Genomic DNA, 6,403 nt, shown 5'->3' on the forward strand with positions numbered 1-6,403 from the left:
TGTTAAATACTCAGACTAGATTCCATCTCATGGTTCATTTGGAATCTGGCTGGTGTAAAATGATCAACATATGGTAGGAGAAGGAGACCTGACAGGAACAGATTCTTGGTTCATTAAGCGAGAAAAACACAGATAAACACAGATTTAGGCTGTTTAAAAACCGAGTTGTTGTTTTCATAAAACAAACTCCAAACCTGGAAATACCTGCTACAGGAACGTGTGTTGGAAACTTGGCTCAGACCCACTGGCTCACCAGTTCCAGGATCCTGCCTCTAGCATTTGCCACACAGCCTGATGTCAAAGAGAAAGGCAAATAAAAATACATCCCCATAACACATTTGGTCAGACCCCTGGGTCTGTACAGGGGAGGGGAGATAGTTGCTTCCCAGCTCCTGTGGAAGAATCATGTTATGCCCTATACTCTCCAGGGGAATTCCCCTAAACTGGAGGAATTCCCAGGTGGGGAAATCTGGCTGTTTTCTCCCATGGTGCAAAAGCACCAGAATGAAGCCTAGAAATGGGGTTGCAGCATTTACAGAATGCTGCGGGGGTGGTGTGATATCGTTTATGCCCTTATCTCTCCTAGGAAACAATGAAATCTGCCAGAGGGTCCTGTCTATGTGTTTTCAAATGTCTTCCTTAGCATCTTGCACTGGGTTTTGTTTTCCAGTGGATCATTGCTCACAAAAGGGACTCTGCTCCGCCCCAGAGGTGACTGCATCTATTTGTAAAGAGCGCTATGGTGGGGAGGACATCGTGTTGAGGTAACACTTTATATTGCTGGCGTTTAGGATGGGCCTGAGGCCATCCCCTGCTGCCCCACATCAGCAATCCACGGAGGGGCACCACTGGCATTCCACAGTCTGCTCACAGTGTTTACTGTGAAAATGTGGAGGTGGTGATTGAGCGTGTCTGGTGGGTGGAGAGGCTCTGGCCGTGTAAAGGGAGATCTGTAATTGCATTATACTCCCATGCAGCTGCCTGCTGTCTGTGTGTTCACCTTCCCTCCCCCAGCTCTCTCCCTTCTGCCCCTCCCCCCCCTCTCCCTCTGCTCACCCATCATCTTTCTCCCACCCCCACGCTCTCCTCTCCCTTCCACTCTTCCTGCCCAGCGTCTATTTACTGCCAGGGTCCCTGAGGGGGATTACGGTTGCTGGTGGGTTGTGGGGGGAGGGAAAGGGAGACTAGCTGGAAAAACAATATCCAGGAAACAGCTGCAGCTGTCCAAGATGCTCAGTGAATTGCTCCTCTCAGGACGGTTAGCTGGATGGTCGCTGCACAAATAGGCCTACATGGGAGAGGGGAGCCTCCAGGCTAACCCTCCTGGAAAGGCTGCGGCCCTGAAGCCTCAGATAAGACCATCTCCCTTGTCCTAGCTGGAAGCAGGATGTACAAGAAGTTTCTGGTCATTTCAAATCTGGCCTGGCATCCCCATGTCAGGAGAGGGGGATGGGTGGGAGTCACATCTGGATGAGGGGCTCTGCTGTTCCAGTGTGGGACTGCTTAGATATGGGGTTTAGGTCCAAGCCCATCTCTGGGGTCTAGTCTGGCAGAGAGGGGAGAGATGAGAACACAGCCTGCTCCATGCACTGGGAGGGTCATGTCCAGGGGGAGATACTGAATGGTGGTGGGACTATGCATGCCCATGATCTCCAGCCTCCCATCTGTCCCTAACTCGGGATCCACCCACTGGTGTCTCAGGACATCATGAACGTCAGGGAAATGCTGGAACATTGGGATCCTTCTGCAGATAGGAAACCTTGGGAGAAGTAACACCCTCTGGGGACTCTAGGATTTTCTGCTTCCAGCTGGGACAAAAATCTCAGGAGAGCAGCCTCCCACCTCGTGGCCTGGATGCTTCGCTGCCAACTGGAAGCAGGAACGGGACGTGCGGTGTGATGGGTGGGGAGAAAACCAACCAACCAACCAAGTATCGATTCAGGGCTTGGTTTGAGGCTGGGACGAAGAGGCAGGGGCAGTTCTGATGTCACTGGGACGTTCTGGGCCCAGTGAGGGGTTCTGTCACTGCCTGCCTTAATGCTATACTGCTGTGTCTCAGAGCCCTGACACCACTAGCCAGACCACAGGCAAAAGGTGTCACCCTGGCTTCCAGCAACTCCTTGCAGGGCCCTTCCAGTCCCAAGTCTTCCCCATTCCATCTACCCTAGTTCCTATCTACCAGGCACTCGGACTTTTCCCCTCTAGTTTGTCACCCCCGAAGGTGTGCAAAGAGCCCCTGTTGTCCCACAAACTTACACAGGATCGTTTTAGGGATCAAGACAAAGATGCCACATTTATTATTAATCTGTAACTATTAGCAAATACCTTAATGCTTATACACATACACTCACACACACACACACACCAAAATGTTCTGCAGCTGCTGGATAGTTACCGGTCCTGATTGTAGTTTGAGTTCGCAGCTTGGGATCGGAGCTCGTGGCAGCTAACTGGCCAGGAAAGCTGAGCCCGAGGAGGAGCTGGGTCTCTGTCGGGCACGCACCGATGCTCCTTGATGTTGATAGCAGAACGTTACCCAAAGTCTCTCATCTCACCCTTCCTTTTTTATAGGCTTTTAGTTTGGATCCAAAGTCTCTAGGTCTCGCTGTGTCACGCGCCTCTGGGTTTGGTGCTTGATCACCCGTCAATTGCAGGTGTGACTGTCAGCCTGGGACCTGGCTTTGATTTTCCTTCTGTTGTTTTTTCTTTTTAGGGTGGATGCTTCTTGCTTGAGTTAGGGCTGTTGTCTAGTTCTTCAGCCGTTGGTATTTGAACTTTATCTTATCAGGACGGGCTGGTGCTGGAGGTTGATTCTATCGCCCATACATCCCTCATTCACACATCTCAACTAGACTAATAAAATTACAGTATGGCTTGCAAAAATGGAGGCTGCAGCACAAGCCTTCTACAAAATGGAGTCAGCATTTTAAAATGGGTTTTGAATTACAATATTGCACAGAAGTTACAATGTAGGCAAAATGGCAAGTGTAATGAAATGGTGATCAGAAGTTACAATGGTACAGTGAATAACTAAAAACAATTTCATTCACATTGGTTCTACACCCCCAGGTATCAGTTCACTTTGGTGGACACACTCCACGCAGTTCGTGCAGCAGAGACCTGCTGGGAGCAAAAATAACCAAAAAGTTTATTTAATAGAAGAAAAAAAATCACAGCTTCAAAGGTGAAACAGGAAGGAAAAGCAAACGCAGACTAGTCACACAGAAAATGAACAAAAAGATGCAACCTCAGGCTTTACACGCCTATATTAGACAAATCCCCTTTTCTAATATAAGGTACCTGTTGCCTCAGAATGGTTTCCCAGCATACCCTGGCCGTCATAGAAGGACCCAGCGGTTCAGGGACAGCTTTGCACTTAAAGGCTTCCCCTCAATTTCTGGAAAAAAACCTCAGACACAAGCTTGGTTTTAAAAGGCTTTTTTTTCCTTTTCTTTCCTGGCATGGTGACTCATGGGTATTGAGAGTGGGGGGAATTCCCAGTTGTCTCCATGTCTTTCCATTAACTCTAATGGTCCACCATTGTCTTTTCCTGGTTGGACAATGGATGGGTACTTGAAGTTGGTTTCCTGTAAACAACTGGCTTGGTGCCCCTCTCTGCCTGATCCCTTCACCACCTGTTGCAAGGTGATGCTGTAGTTGCACCATGGTTACAGCGTTCTACACATATACACATGCGCTGATGCGTACCTACCCTGCATGCAGCTCTCCTAATGCCCAGCAAGTTCAGAACATCACAAGCTTTCATGAAAGACCTTCCTTGACGTATTCATCCACAATCACATTGTATATAACCAGCTGATTCAATTGCATATTCTTTGGGGTTCGGACCCCCCTTTTCTGGACCCAGATTGTCACAGTCATCCAAGCTGGATCCCCACCCTCCAAAACTGGGGGAAGGCAGCGTGGTCTAGTGCAGCTAGAGCCTGACAGGACGGCTGGGTTCTATTCCTGGTTCTGCCACCAATTAGCTGTGTGACCTTGGGCAAGTCATTTCTCTCTCTGCCTCATTTCTCCAGCCTGCAAAGTGGAAATTAAATATGATTCGGTGCTTGGGCACCGCAGTCATACCTCAGCCCGTCAGTGACAGATAGGTTCTATTCATGGAAAATCTCTCTTGTATCGGATGTCCCGTGGTCTCCCAGCTGCACAGTCTGGGTCTGGAGGCCAGAAGGCGCCAGCTCCCTGGAGTGAATCCACAGCTCCCTGCAGCACCAGAGAGGTTAATTTGTAACCTTCTAGGGCCTCCCCACGGCTTGGGACTGGACCCCAACCTCCGCCCTGGCAGAGGGGAGGTGGGGTGAGCTGACCCTTCAGAGCCACCCCCTCACTCTCCAAAAGCAAGGAGACCAGAAGCTAACCCAATCCATAGCCGCCTCCAGTCAAAAGGAAGCTGAATGAGACGGGACACAGGGACCCTCAGCAGTCTGCTCAAATCCAGTCTGGGGCAGTTGTGGTTGAAGCCGATTACTGACTCATTGCTGAGGTGAGGTGAGATGAGGGCCATGGGTCTCAGCTCAATTCTCACTGGACACACGGGCACCGGTCAGTCTCGGCGCTGGCAAGCTCAGCAGAGAAGACAAGCTCTGAGTTGGTCCTTCATACGGAGTCAAGTCAAAGTTCCCTGGAGCGAGTGGCTCACTGAGCTGATGTGACTAAGCCACGTCAGTTTCACGGCCAATGGTACCCAAGGGAACGGCCCATCTCACTGCCTTTGCCGGCCCTGACTTGATGGATCAGGTACCTGTTTTGAAGCTAGGTGAACTGGAGGCAGCTTTTCAGTGTGAGATCAAGGGAGACTCGCTCACCACACAGCCACCACCACACCTTATAGGGAGGGTTGAGAGCCACAGACGGACCATGTGGCCAAGGGGAAGATTCGGGTTCTGGGGCTGCCCAGTGGGCACCTTTCATTGAGCTGGACACAAGGGTTTATTTGCTGCACTTTGGTTTTCAGAGCGCATGGCTGTGCGTGTTATCTGGGCAGCCAGCCCACCCCACACCTACGTCCCTTGGGGGTCCTGAGGCTGCTGTCGCTCTCCAAACTGGTGCTGGCGCATGCCAATGCTCAGGACACCTGCCAAAGCAAAGCAGCTGCCCAATTCGGGGTGAGACAAGGGAGGAGGTGGGGAAGCACAGACCCAGGTCCCCATGCTTCATTCCCACCAGCCGTGTGGATTTTCTCCCCTATCGTCACAGGGACATCGATGCAGCCCCATTTGCTGCGTTGCACCTGCCATAGTGCTCCTTCTGTGCTGGGACGTAGAGAGTGTACTGCATGTGGGGGGCTCTGAGGATCATCAGGGCCTGTTGGGAGCCCCCAATGAGCCCTGGGGCAGGTGGGTTCTCAGGAAGGATCTGGTGGGGGAGAGGGGTTGCAGGCAAAGGGGATGGGGTGAAAGGAGGCTGCAGAGTGAAGAGGGAGCGAGGTGAGAGGGTTAAGAGCCATTGGGAATCTTGCACTGAGGAACGGGCCAGGAGAAGAGCACTGGAGACCCAGGCTGGGACAGGAGGTGTGCTGCAGGGGTGTGTGTGTGTGTGAGGGTGGAGCTGTGTGTGATGCTCACATTTGCCAGGGTGCAGCAGGTTAGGGCTGCGAGGCAGTGGCCCTAGCCCTTGGAGGGCCCAGCCCATGGCCGTGGAGCCAACCCAGAGCCATTCCTCCCAAATCGGGAACGCCACAAATAAAACAGGTCTGGGGGCTGAGTATCTGAGAGCCCCCCCCAGGCACACAGCCTGCCAGGGACGAGGAATCCCAGCCCTTCGTAGGTCTGCAACAGCCGCCCAGCGGCAGTGAAATACCCATGGCCATCTCTGTGCAGGGCCTGGGGGAGCGCAGGGCAGCGGTGTCCTCCACCCCCGGAGCACGCTAGAGCCCCCTGGGCGGTGGGGAGGGGACTGATCGCTGGAGCCCCCGCCCAGTCATCCCTGTGGACTCGGGGGGCTCTGTGTGGGGCAGGGAGGCATGAGGCCACCCCCATCCAGTGCTTCACCCCCTGGCAGACCCCACTCCAGGGGCAACCTCCCCTGGCATCTGCCCCCCCGGCGCTGCTGGGCAGACAGGCCCCTCAGACGGGGGGGGGGGAGATGGGAAGGGGGGGGACTTCTGGCTGTATAGGGACTGGTTGGATGGGGGGGGGGGTGTCTCTCCTTCCAGACGCCTGGACACCCGCTGAGGGCGCCGCCGCCTCCTTTCTCCAGCCCACCTCCCCCGCCATCGCTCAGCCCCTCTGTGGGGGGCGGGGGGCGCTCGGACCACACCCCTCCCCCCCGGGGCCGGCGAGCCCCTGAACCTCGCCGCGCCCCCCCTTTTCCGCCCGCCCCGCCTGCGCATTGTGTGGCCGCCGGGAGGGGCCGGCCGGCCGGCTGCCGCCCCCACACGCGC

This window comes from Emys orbicularis, chromosome 25 (genome assembly GCF_028017835.1).
Source record: "Emys orbicularis isolate rEmyOrb1 chromosome 25, rEmyOrb1.hap1, whole genome shotgun sequence".
NCBI lineage: Eukaryota > Metazoa > Chordata > Testudines > Emydidae > Emys > Emys orbicularis.